Genomic DNA, 12,279 nt, shown 5'->3' with positions numbered 1-12,279 from the left:
AGAGGTGCTGAAACGGATGGTCTGAAACAGAGGGTCTGAAACAGCGGGGCTGAATCAGATGGTCTGAAACAGAGGGTCTGAAACAGAGGGCGCGAAACCGAGGGCGCGAAACAGAGGGGCTGAAACAGAGGGCGCGAAACAGAGGGTCTGAAACAGAGGGTCTGAAACAGATGGGCTGTAACAGAGGGCGAGAAACAGAGGGTCTGAAACAGAGGGTCTGAAACAGAGGGCGCGGAACAGAGGGCGCGAAACAGAGGGCGCGAAACAGAGGGGCTGAATCAGAGGGCGCGAAACAGAGGGTCTGAAACAGAGGGTATGAAACAGAGGGGCTGAAACAGAGGGCGCGAAACATAGGGTCTGAAACAGAGGGCACGAAACAGAGGGCGAGAAACAGAGGGGCTGAAACAGAGGGTCTGAAACAGAGGGCGAGAAACAGAGGGTCTGAAACAGAGGGTCTGAAACAGAGGGGCTGAAACAGAGGGGCTGAAACAGAGGGCCAGAAACAGAGGGCCAGAAACAGAGAGTCTGAAATAGAGGGAGCGAAACAGAGGGCGCGAAACAGAGGGGCTGAAACGGAGGGTCTGAAACAGAGTGTCTGAAACAGCGGGCGAGAAACAGAGGGTCTGAAACAGAGGGTCTGAAACAGAGGGTCTGAAACAGAGGGCGCGAAATAGAGGGCGCGAAACAGAGGGGCTGAAACAGAGGGTCTGAAACAGAGGGAGCAAAACAGAGGGGGCGAAACAGAGGGGCTGAAACGGAGGGTCTGAAACAGAGGGGCTGAAACAGAAGGCGAGAAACAGAGGGTCTGAAACAGAGGGTCTGAAACAGAGGGCGCGGAACAGAGGGCGCGAAACAGAGGGCGCGAAACAGAGGGCGCGAAACAGAGGGTCTGAAACAGAGGGTCTGAAACAGAGGGTCTGAAACAGAGGGCGCGAAACAGAGGGTCTGAAACAGAGGGCGCGAAACAGAGGGCGAGAAACAGAGGGGCTGAAACAGAGGGCGCGAAACAGAGGGTCTGAAACGGGGGGCGCGAAACAGAGTATAGAAACAGAGGGGCTGAAACAGAGGGTCTGAAACAGAGGGCGCGAAACCGAGGGCGCGAAACAGAGGGGCTGAAACAGAGGGCGCGAAACAGAGGGTCTGAAACAGGGGGCGCGAAACAGAGGGCGAGAAACAGAGGGGCTGAAACAGAGGGTCTGAAACAGAGGGCGCGAAACATAGGGTCTGAAACAGAGGGTCTGAAACAGAGGGTCTGAAACAGAGGGCGAGAAACAGAGGGTCTGAAACAGAGGGTCTGAAACAGATTGCGCGAAACAGAGGGCGCGAAACAGAGGGGCTGAAACAGAGGGCACGAAACAGAGGGTCTGAAACAGAGGGTCTGAAACAGAGGGCGAGAAACAGAGGGTCTGAAACTGAGGGTCTGAAACAGAGGGCGCGGAACAGAGGGCGCGAAACAGAGGGCGCGAAACAGAGGGCGAGAAACAGAGGGCGCGAAACAGAGGGTCTGAAACAGAGGGTCTGAAACAGAGGGCGAGAAACAGCGGGGCTGAAACAGAGGGGCTGAAATAGAGGGCGAGAAACAGAGGGTCTGAAACAGAGGGGCTGAAACAGAGGGCGAGAAACAGAGGGCGAGAAACAGAGGTCAAGAAACAGAGGGGCTGAAACAGAGGGGCTGAATCAGAGGGCGAGAAACAGAGGGGCTGAAACAGAGGAGCTGAAACAGTTTGGCGGAAACATTTTGTGAGAAACAGAGGGCGAGAAACAGAGAGCGAGAAACAGAGTGGCTGAAACATAGGGGCTGAAACAGAGTGAAAGAAACAGAGGGCGAGAAACACAGGGGATGAAACAGAGGGGCTGAATCAGAGGGCGAGAAACGGAGGGGCTGAAACAGAGGGCGAGAAACAGAAGGGTTGAAACAGAGGGTGAGAAACAGAGTGCGAGAAAAAGAGGGGCTGAAACAGAGGGCGAGAAACAGAGGGGCTGAAACAGAGGGGCTGAAACAGAGGGCGAGAAACAGCGGGGCTGAAACAGGGGGCGAGCAACGGAGGGGCTGAAACAGAGGGCGATAAACAGAGGGGCTGAAGCAGAGGGTGAGAAACAGAGGGGCTGAAACAGAGGGGCTAAAACAGAGGGTGAGAAACAGAGTGCGAGAAACAGAGGGGCTGAAACAGAGGGCGAGAAACAGAGGGTCTGAAACAGAGGGCGAGAAACAGAGGGGCTGAAACAGAGGGCGAGAAACAGATGGGCTGAAACAGAGGGGCTGAAATAGAGGGGCTGAAACAAGGTGCGAGAAACAGAGGGGCTGAAACAGGGCGCGAGAAATGGAGGGTCTGAAACAGCGGGTCTGAAACAGAGGGTGCGAAACAGAGGTGCTGAAACAGATGGTCTGAAACAGAGGGTCTGAAACAGAGGGGCTGAATCAGATGGTCTGAAACAGAGTGTCTGAAACAGAGGACGCGAAACCGAGGGCGCGAAACAGAGGGGCTGAAACAGAGGGCGCGAAACAGAGGGTCTGAAACAGAGGGTCTGAAACAGAGGGTCTGAAACAGAGGGCGCGGAACAGAGGGCGCGAAACAGAGGGCGCGAAACAGAGGGGCTGAATCAGAGGGCGCGAAACAGAGGGTCTGAAACAGAGGGTATGAAACAGAGGGGCTGAAACAGAGGGCGTGAAACATAGGGTCTGAAACAGAGGGCACGAAACAGAGGGCGAGAAACAGAGGGTCTGAAACAGAGGGTCTGAAACAGAGGGCGAGAAACAGAGGGTCTGAAACAGAGGGTCTGAAACAGAGGGGCTGAAACAGAGGGGCTGAAACAGAGGGCCAGAAACAGAGGGCCAGAAACAGAGGGTCTGAAACAGAGGGAGCGAAACAGAGGGCGCGAAACAGAGGGACTGAAACGGAGGGTCTGAAACAGAGTGTCTGAAACAGAGGGCGAGAAACAGAGGGTCTGAAACAGAGGGTCTGAAACAGAGGGTCTGAAACAGAGGGCGCGAAACAGAGGGCGCGAAACAGAGGGGCTGAAACAGAGGGTCTGAAACAGAGGGAGCGAAACAGAGGGGGCGAAACAGAGGGACTGAAACGGAGGGTCTGAAACAGAGGGGCTGAAACAGAGGGCGAGAAACAGAGGGTCTGAAACAGAGGGTCTGAAACAGAGGGCGCGGAACAGAGGGCGCGAAACAGAGGGCGCGAAACAGAGGGGCTGAAAGAGAGGGCGCGAAACAGAGGGTCTGAAACAGAGGGTCTGAAACAGGGGGCGCGAAACCGAGGGCGCGAAACAGAGGGGCTGAAACAGAGGGCGCGAAACAGAGGGTCTGAAACAGGGGGCGCGAAACAGAGGGCGAGAAACAGAGGGTCTGAAACAGAGGGTCTGAAACAGATGGCGCGAAACAGAGGGCACGAAACAGAGGGGCTGAAAAAGAGGGCACGAAACAGAGGGTCTGAAACAGAGGGTCTGAAACAGAGGGCGAGAAACAGAGGGTCTGAAACAGAGGGCGCGGAACAGAGGGCGCGAAACAGAGGGCGCGAAACAGAGGGGCTGAAACAGAGGGCGCGAAACAGAGGGTCTGAAACAGAGGGCGCGGAACAGAGGGTCTGAAACAGAGGGTCTGAAACAGAGGGGCTGAAACAGAGGGGCTGAAACAGAGGGCGCGAAACATAGGGTCTGAAACAGAGGGCGCGAAACAGAGGGCGAGAAACAGAGGGGCTGAAACAGAGGGTCTGAATCAGAGGGCGCGAAACAGAGGGTCTGAAACAGAGGGTCTGAAACAGAGGGGCAGAAACAGAGGGTCTGAAACAGAAGGCGCGAAACAGAGGGTCTGAAACAGAGGGGCTGAAACAGAGGGGCTGAAACAGAGGGCCAGAAACAGAGGGTCTGAAACAGAGGGTCTGAAACAGAGGGAGCGAAACAGAGGGCGCGAAACAGAGGGGCTGAAACGGAGGGTCTGAAACAGAGGGTCTGAAACAGAGGGCGAGAAACAGCGGGGCTGAAACAGAGGGGCTGAAATAGAGGGCGAGAAACAGAGGGTCTGAAACAGAGGGGCTGAAACAGAGGGTGAGAAACAGAGGGGCTGAAACAGAGGAGCTGAAACAGTTTGGCGGAAACATTTTGTGAGAAACAGAGGGCGAGAAACAGAGGTCAAGAAACAGAGGGGCTGAAACAGAGGGGCTGAATCAGAGGGCGAGAAACAGAGGGGCTGAAACAGAGGAGCTGAAACAGTTTGGCGGAAACATTTTGTGAGAAACAGAGGGCGAGAAACAGAGAGCGAGAAACAGAGTGGCTGAAACATAGGGGCTGAAACAGAGTGCAAGAAACAGAGGGCGAGAAACACAGGGGATGAAACAGAGGGGCTGAATCAGAGGGCGAGAAACGGAGGGGCTGAAACAGAGGGCGAGAAACAGAAGGGTTGAAACAGAGGGTGAGAAACAGAGTGCGAGAAAAAGAGGGGCTGAAACAGAGGGTGAGAAACAGAGGGGCTGAAACAGAGGGGCTTAAACAGAGGGTGAGAAACAGAGGGGCTGAAACAGAGGGGCTGAAACAGAGGGCGAGAAACAGCGGGGCTGAAACAGGGGGCGAGCAACGGAGGGGCTGAAACAGAGGGCGATAAACAGAGGGGCTGAAGCAGAGGGTGAGAAACAGAGGGGCTGAAACAGAGGGGCTAAAACAGAGGGTGAGAAACAGAGTGCGAGAAACAGAGGGGCTGAAACAGAGGGCGAGAAACAGAGGGTCTGAAACAGAGGGCGAGAAACAGAGGGGCTGAAACAGAGGGCGAGAAACAGATGGGCTGAAACAGAGGGGCTGAAATAGAGGGGCTGAAACAAGGTGTGAGAAACAGAGGGGCTGAAACAGGGGGCGAGAAATGGAGGGTCTGAAACAGAGGGTCTGAAACAGAGGGTGCGAAACAGAGGTGCTGAAACGGATGGTCTGAAACAGAGGGTCTGAAACAGAGGGGCTGAAACAGAGGTTCTGAAACAGAGGGCGCGAAACCGAGGGCGCGAAACAGAGGGGCTGAAACAGAGGGCGCGAAACAGAGGGTCTGAAACAGGGGGCGCGAAACAGAGGGCGAGAAACAGAGGGGCTGAAACAGAGGGTCTGAAACAGAGGGCGCGAAACATAGGGTCTTAAACAGAGGGTCTGAAACAGAGGGCCTGAAACAGAGGGCGAGAAACACAGGGTCTGAAACAGAGGGTCTGAAACAGATTGCGCGAAACAGAGGGCGCGAAACAGAGGGGCTGAAACAGAGGGCACGAAACAGAGGGTCTGAAACAGAGGGGCTGAAACAGAGGGCGAGAAACAGAGGGTCTGAAACTGAGGGTCTGAAACAGAGGGCGCGGAACAGAGGGCGCGAAACAGAGGGCGCGAAAAAGAGGGGCTGAAACAGAGGGCGCGAAACAGAGGGTCTGAAACAGAGGGTCTGAAACAGAGGGGCTGAAACAGAGGGCGAGAAACAGAGGGTCTGATACAGAGGGTCTGAAACAGAGGGTGCGGAACACAGGGCGCGAAACAGAGGGCGAGAAACAGAGGGTCTGAAACAGAGGGTCTGAAACAGAGGGTCTGAAACAGAGGGCGCGAAACAGAGGGTCTGAAACAGATGGCGCGAAACAGAGGGCGAGAAACAGATGGTCTGAAACAGAGGGTCTGAAACAGAGGGGCAGAAACAGAGGGCGCGAAACAGAGGGCGCGAAACAGAGGGCGAGAAACAGAGGGTCTGAAACAAAGGGTCTGAAACAGAGGGGCTGAAACAGAGGGCGCGAAACAGAGGGTCTGAAACAGAGGGCGCGAAACAGAGGGCGAGAAACAGAGGGGCTGAAACAGAGGGTCTGAAACAGAGGGCGCGAAACAGAGGGTCTGAAACAGAGGGTCTGAAACAGAGGGGCTGAAACAGAGGGGCTGAAACAGAGGGCGAGAAACACAGTGTCTGAAACAGAGGGCGCGAAACAGAGGGCGAGAAACAGAGGGGCTGAAACGGAGGGTCTGAAACAGAGGTGCTGAAACAGAGGGCGAGAAACAAAGGGTCTGAAACAGAGGGTCTGAAACAGAGGGGCTGAAACGGAGGGTCTGAAACAGAGGGTCTGAAACAGAGGCGAGAAACAGAGGGGCTGAAACAGAGCGGCTGAAACAGAGGGCGAGAAACAGAGGGTCTGAAACAGAGGGTCTGAAACAGAGGGTGCGGAACAGTGGGCGCGAAACAGAGGGCGCGAAACAGAGGGGCTGAAACAGAGGGGCTGAAACAGAGGGTCTGAAACAGAGGGGCTGAACCAGAGGGGCTGAAACAGAGGGCGCGAAACAGAGGGTCTGAAACAGAGGGCGCGAAACAGAGGGTGAGAACCAGAGGGCGAGAAACAGAGGGGCTGAAACAGGGGGCGAGAAACGGAGGGTCTGAAACAGAGGGCGAGAAACAGAAGGGTTGAAGCAGAGGGTGAGAAACAGAGGGGCTGAAACAGGGGGCGAGAAACGGAGGGGCTGAAACAGAGGGCGAGAAACAGAAGGGTTGAAACAGAGGGTGAGAAACAGAGGGCGAGAAAAAGAGGGGCTGAAACAGAGGGCGAGAAACAGAGGGGCTGAAACAGAGGGGCTTAAACAGAGGGCGTGAAACAGAGGGGCTGAAAGAGTGGGGCTGAAACAGAGGGCGAGAAACAGCGGGGCTGAAACAGGGGGCGAGCAACGGAGGGGCTGAAACAGAGGGCGAGAAACAGAGGGGCTGAAGCAAAGGGTGAGAAACAGAGGGGCTGAAACAGAGGGGCTGAAACAGGGGGCGAGAAATGGAGGGTCTGAAACAAAGGGTCTGAAACAGAGGGTGCGAAACAGAGGTGCTGAAACGAATGGTCTGAAACAGAGGGTCTGAAACAGAGGGGCTGAATCAGATGGTCTGAAACAGAGGGTCTGAAACAGAGGGCGCGAAACCGAGGGCGCGAACAGAGGGGCTGAAACAGAGGGCGCGAAACAGAGGGGCTGAAACAGACGGTCTGAAACAGAGGGGCTAAAACAGAGGGCGAGAAACAGTTGGGCTGAAACAGAGGGGCTGAAACAAGGTGCGAGAAACAGAGGGGCTGAAACAGGGGGCGAGAAATGGAGGGTCTGAAACAGAGGGTCTGAAACAGAGGGTGCGAAACAGAGGTGCTGAAACGGATTGTCTGAAACAGAGGGTCTGAAACAGAGGGGCTGAATCAGATGGTCTGAAACAGAGGTTCTGAAACAGAGGGCGCGAAACCGAGGGTGCGAAACAGAGGGGCTGAAACAGAGGGCGCGAAACAGAGGGGCTGAAACAGAGGGTCTGAAACAGAGGGTCTGAAACAGAGGGTCTGAAACAGAGGGTCTGAAACAGAGGGCGCGGAACAGAGGGCGCGAAACAGAGGGCGCGAAACAGAGGGGCTGAATCAGAGGGCGCGAAACAGAGGGTCTGAAACAGAGGGTATGAAACAGAGGGGCTGAAACAGAGGGCGTGAAACATAGGGTCTGAAACAGAGGGCACGAAACAGAGGGCGAGAAACAGAGGGTCTGAAACAGAGGGTCTGAAACAGAGGGCGAGAAACAGAGGGTCTGAAACAGAGGGTCTGAAACAGAGGGGCTGAAACAGAGGGGCTGAAACAGAGGGCCAGAAACAGAGGGCCAGAAACAGAGGGTCTGAAACAGAGGGAGCGAAACAGAGGGCGCGAAACAGAGGGACTGAAACGGAGGGTCTGAAACAGAGTGTCTGAAACAGAGGGCGAGAAACAGAGGGTCTGAAACAGAGGGTCTGAAACAGAGGGTCTGAAACAGAGGGCGCGAAACAGAGGGCGCGAAACAGAGGGGCTGAAACAGAGGGTCTGAAACAGAGGGAGCGAAACAGAGGGGGCGAAACAGAGGGACTGAAACGGAGGGTCTGAAACAGAGGGGCTGAAACAGAGGGCGAGAAACAGAGGGTCTGAAACAGAGGGTCTGAAACAGAGGGCGCGGAACAGAGGGCGCGAAACAGAGGGCGCGAAACAGAGGGGCTGAAAGAGAGGGCGCGAAACAGAGGGTCTGAAACAGAGGGTCTGAAACAGGGGGCGCGAAACCGAGGGCGCGAAACAGAGGGGCTGAAACAGAGGGCGCGAAACAGAGGGTCTGAAACAGGGGGCGCGAAACAGAGGGCGAGAAACAGAGGGTCTGAAACAGAGGGTCTGAAACAGATGGCGCGAAACAGAGGGCACGAAACAGAGGGGCTGAAAAAGAGGGCACGAAACAGAGGGTCTGAAACAGAGGGTCTGAAACAGAGGGCGAGAAACAGAGGGTCTGAAACAGAGGGCGCGGAACAGAGGGCGCGAAACAGAGGGCGCGAAACAGAGGGGCTGAAACAGAGGGCGCGAAACAGAGGGTCTGAAACAGAGGGCGCGGAACAGAGGGTCTGAAACAGAGGGTCTGAAACAGAGGGGCTGAAACAGAGGGGCTGAAACAGAGGGCGCGAAACATAGGGTCTGAAACAGAGGGCGCGAAACAGAGGGCGAGAAACAGAGGGGCTGAAACAGAGGGTCTGAATCAGAGGGCGCGAAACAGAGGGTCTGAAACAGAGGGTCTGAAACAGAGGGGCAGAAACAGAGGGTCTGAAACAGAAGGCGCGAAACAGAGGGTCTGAAACAGAGGGGCTGAAACAGAGGGGCTGAAACAGAGGGCCAGAAACAGAGGGTCTGAAACAGAGGGTCTGAAACAGAGGGAGCGAAACAGAGGGCGCGAAACAGAGGGGCTGAAACGGAGGGTCTGAAACAGAGGGTCTGAAACAGAGGGCGAGAAACAGCGGGGCTGAAACAGAGGGGCTGAAATAGAGGGCGAGAAACAGAGGGTCTGAAACAGAGGGGCTGAAACAGAGGGCGAGAAACAGAGGGGCTGAAACAGAGGAGCTGAAACAGTTTGGCGGAAACATTTTGTGAGAAACAGAGGGCGAGAAACAGAGGTCAAGAAACAGAGGGGCTGAAACAGAGGGGCTGAATCAGAGGGCGAGAAACAGAGGGGCTGAAACAGAGGAGCTGAAACAGTTTGGCGGAAACATTTTGTGAGAAACAGAGGGCGAGAAACAGAGAGCGAGAAACAGAGTGGCTGAAACATAGGGGCTGAAACAGAGTGCAAGAAACAGAGGGCGAGAAACACAGGGGATGAAACAGAGGGGCTGAATCAGAGGGCGAGAAACGGAGGGGCTGAAACAGAGGGCGAGAAACAGAAGGGTTGAAACAGAGGGTGAGAAACAGAGTGCGAGAAAAAGAGGGGCTGAAACAGAGGGTGAGAAACAGAGGGGCTGAAACAGAGGGGCTTAAACAGAGGGTGAGAAACAGAGGGGCTGAAACAGAGGGGCTGAAACAGAGGGCGAGAAACAGCGGGGCTGAAACAGGGGGCGAGCAACGGAGGGGCTGAAACAGAGGGCGATAAACAGAGGGGCTGAAGCAGAGGGTGAGAAACAGAGGGGCTGAAACAGAGGGGCTAAAACAGAGGGTGAGAAACAGAGTGCGAGAAACAGAGGGGCTGAAACAGAGGGCGAGAAACAGAGGGTCTGAAACAGAGGGCGAGAAACAGAGGGGCTGAAACAGAGGGCGAGAAACAGATGGGCTGAAACAGAGGGGCTGAAATAGAGGGGCTGAAACAAGGTGTGAGAAACAGAGGGGCTGAAACAGGGGGCGAGAAATGGAGGGTCTGAAACAGAGGGTCTGAAACAGAGGGTGCGAAACAGAGGTGCTGAAACGGATGGTCTGAAACAGAGGGTCTGAAACAGAGGGGCTGAAACAGAGGTTCTGAAACAGAGGGCGCGAAACCGAGGGCGCGAAACAGAGGTGCTGAAACGGATTGTCTGAAACAGAGGGTCTGAAACAGAGGGGCTGAATCAGATGGTCTGAAACAGAGGTTCTGAAACAGAGGGCGCGAAACCGAGGGTGCGAAACAGAGGGGCTGAAACAGAGGGCGCGAAACAGAGGGGCTGAAACAGAGGGTCTGAAACAGATGGGCTGTAATAGAGGGCGAGAAACAGGGGGTCTGAAACAGAGGGTCTGAAACAGAGGGCGCGGAACAGAGGGTCTGAAACAGAGGATCTGAAACAGAGGGGCTGAAACAGAGGGCGCGAAACATAGGGTCTGAAACAGAGGGCGCGAAACAGAGGGCGAGAAACAGAGGGGCTGAAACAGAGGGTCTGAATCAGAGGGCGCGAAACAGAGGGTCTGAAACAGAGGGTCTGAAACAGAGGGGCTGAAACAGAGGGGCTGAAACAGAGGGCGCGAAACATAGGGTCTGAAACAGAGGGCGCGAAACAGAGGGCGAGAAACAGAGGGCGCGAAACAGAGGGGCTGAAACGGAGGGTCTGAAACAGAGGGTCTGAAACAGAGGGCGAGAAACAGCGGGGCTGAAACAGAGGGGCTGAAATAGAGGGCGAGAAACAGAGGGTCTGAAACAGAGGGGCTGAAACAGAGGGCGAGAAACAGAGGGCGAGAAACAGAGGTCAAGAAACAGAGGGGCTGAAACAGAGGGGCTGAATCAGAGGGCGAGAAACAGAGGGGCTGAAACAGAGGAGCTGAAACAGTTTGGCGGAAACATTTTGTGAGAAACAGAGGGCGAGAAACAGAGAGCGAGAAACAGAGTGGCTGAAACATAGGGGCTGAAACAGAGTGCAAGAAACAGAGGGCGAGAAACAGAGGGGATGAAACAGAGGGGCTGAATCAGAGGGGCTGAATCAGAGGGCGAGAAACGGAGGGGCTGAAACAGAGGGCGAGAAACAGAGTGCGAGAAAAAGAGGGGCTGAAACAGAGGGCGAGAAACAGAGGGGCTGAAACAGAGGGGCTTAAATAGAGGGCGAGAAACAGAGGGGCTGAAACAGAGGGGCTGAAACAGAGGGCGAGAAACAGCGGGGCTGAAACAGGGGGCGAGCAACGGAGGGGCTTAAACAGAGGGCGATAAACAGAGGGGCTGAAGCAGAGGGTGAGAAACAGAGGGGCTAAAACAGAGGGGCTAAAACAGAGGGCGAGAAACAGAGTGTCTGAAACAGAGGGCGAGAAACAGAGGGGCTGAAACAGAGGGCGAGAAACAGATGGGCTGAAACAGAGGGGCTGAAATAGAGGGGCTGAAACAAGGTGCGAGAAACAGAGGGGCTGAAACAGGGGGCGAGAAATGGAGGGTCTGAAACAGAGGGTCTGAAACAGAGGGTGCGAAACAGAGGTGCTGAAACGGATGGTCTGAAACAGAGGGTCTGAAACAGAGGGGCTGAATCAGATGGTCTGAAACAGAGGGTCTGAAACAGAGGGCGCGAAACCGAGGGCGCGAAACAGAGGGGCTGAAACAGAGGGCGCGAAACAGAGAGTCTGAAACAGAGGGTCTGAAACAGATGGGCTGTCACAGAGGGCGAGAAACAGAGGGTCTGAAACAGAGGGTCTGAAACAGAGGGCGCGGAACAGAGGGCGCGAAACAGAGGGCGCGAAACAGAGGGGCTGAATCAGAGGGCGCGAAACAGAGGGTCTGAAACAGAGGGCACGAAACAGAGGGCGAGAAACAGAGGGGCTGAAACAGAGGGTCTGAAACAGAGGGCGAGAAACAGAGGGTCTGAAACAGAGGGTCTGAAACAGAGGGGCTGAAACAGAGGGCCAGAAACAGAGGGCCAGAAACAGAGGGTCTGAAACAGAGGGAGCGAAACAGAGGGCGCGAAACAGAGGGGCTGAAACGGAGTGTCTGAAACAGAGGGCGAGAAACAGAGGGTCTGAAACAGAGGGTCTGAAACAGAGGGTCTGAAACAGAGGGCGCGAAACAGAGGGCGCGAAACAGAGGGGCTGAAACAGAGGGTCTGAAACAGAGGAAGCGAAACAGAGGGCGCGAAACAGAGGGCGCGAAACAGAGGGCGAGAAACAGAGGGTCTGAAACAGAGGGTCTGAAACAGAGGGTCTGAAACAGAGGGCGAGAAACAGAGGGTCTGAAACAGAGGGTCTGAAACAGAGGGCGCGGAACAGAGGGCGCGAAACAGAGGGCGCGAAACAGAGGGGCTGAAACAGAGGGCGCGAAACAGAGGGTCTGAAACAGAGGGACTGAAACAGAGTGTCTGAAACAGAGGGCGGGAAACAGAGGGCGAGAAACAGAGGGTCTGAAACAGGGGGTCTGAAACAGAGGGCGCGGAACAGAGGGCGCGAAACAGAGGGCGAGAAACAGAGGGTCTGAAACAGAGGGTCTGAAACAGAGGGTCTGAAAGAGAGGGCGCGAAACAGAGGGTCTGAAACAGAGGGCGCGAAACAGAGGGCGAGAAACAGAGGGTCTAAAACAGAGGGTCTGAAACCGAGGGCGCGAAACAGAGGGCGCGAAAAAGAG

Source organism: Chiloscyllium punctatum, chromosome 48 (genome assembly GCF_047496795.1).
Source record: "Chiloscyllium punctatum isolate Juve2018m chromosome 48, sChiPun1.3, whole genome shotgun sequence".
NCBI lineage: Eukaryota > Metazoa > Chordata > Chondrichthyes > Orectolobiformes > Hemiscylliidae > Chiloscyllium > Chiloscyllium punctatum.
Note: the sequence above shows the minus strand (reverse complement) of the source record.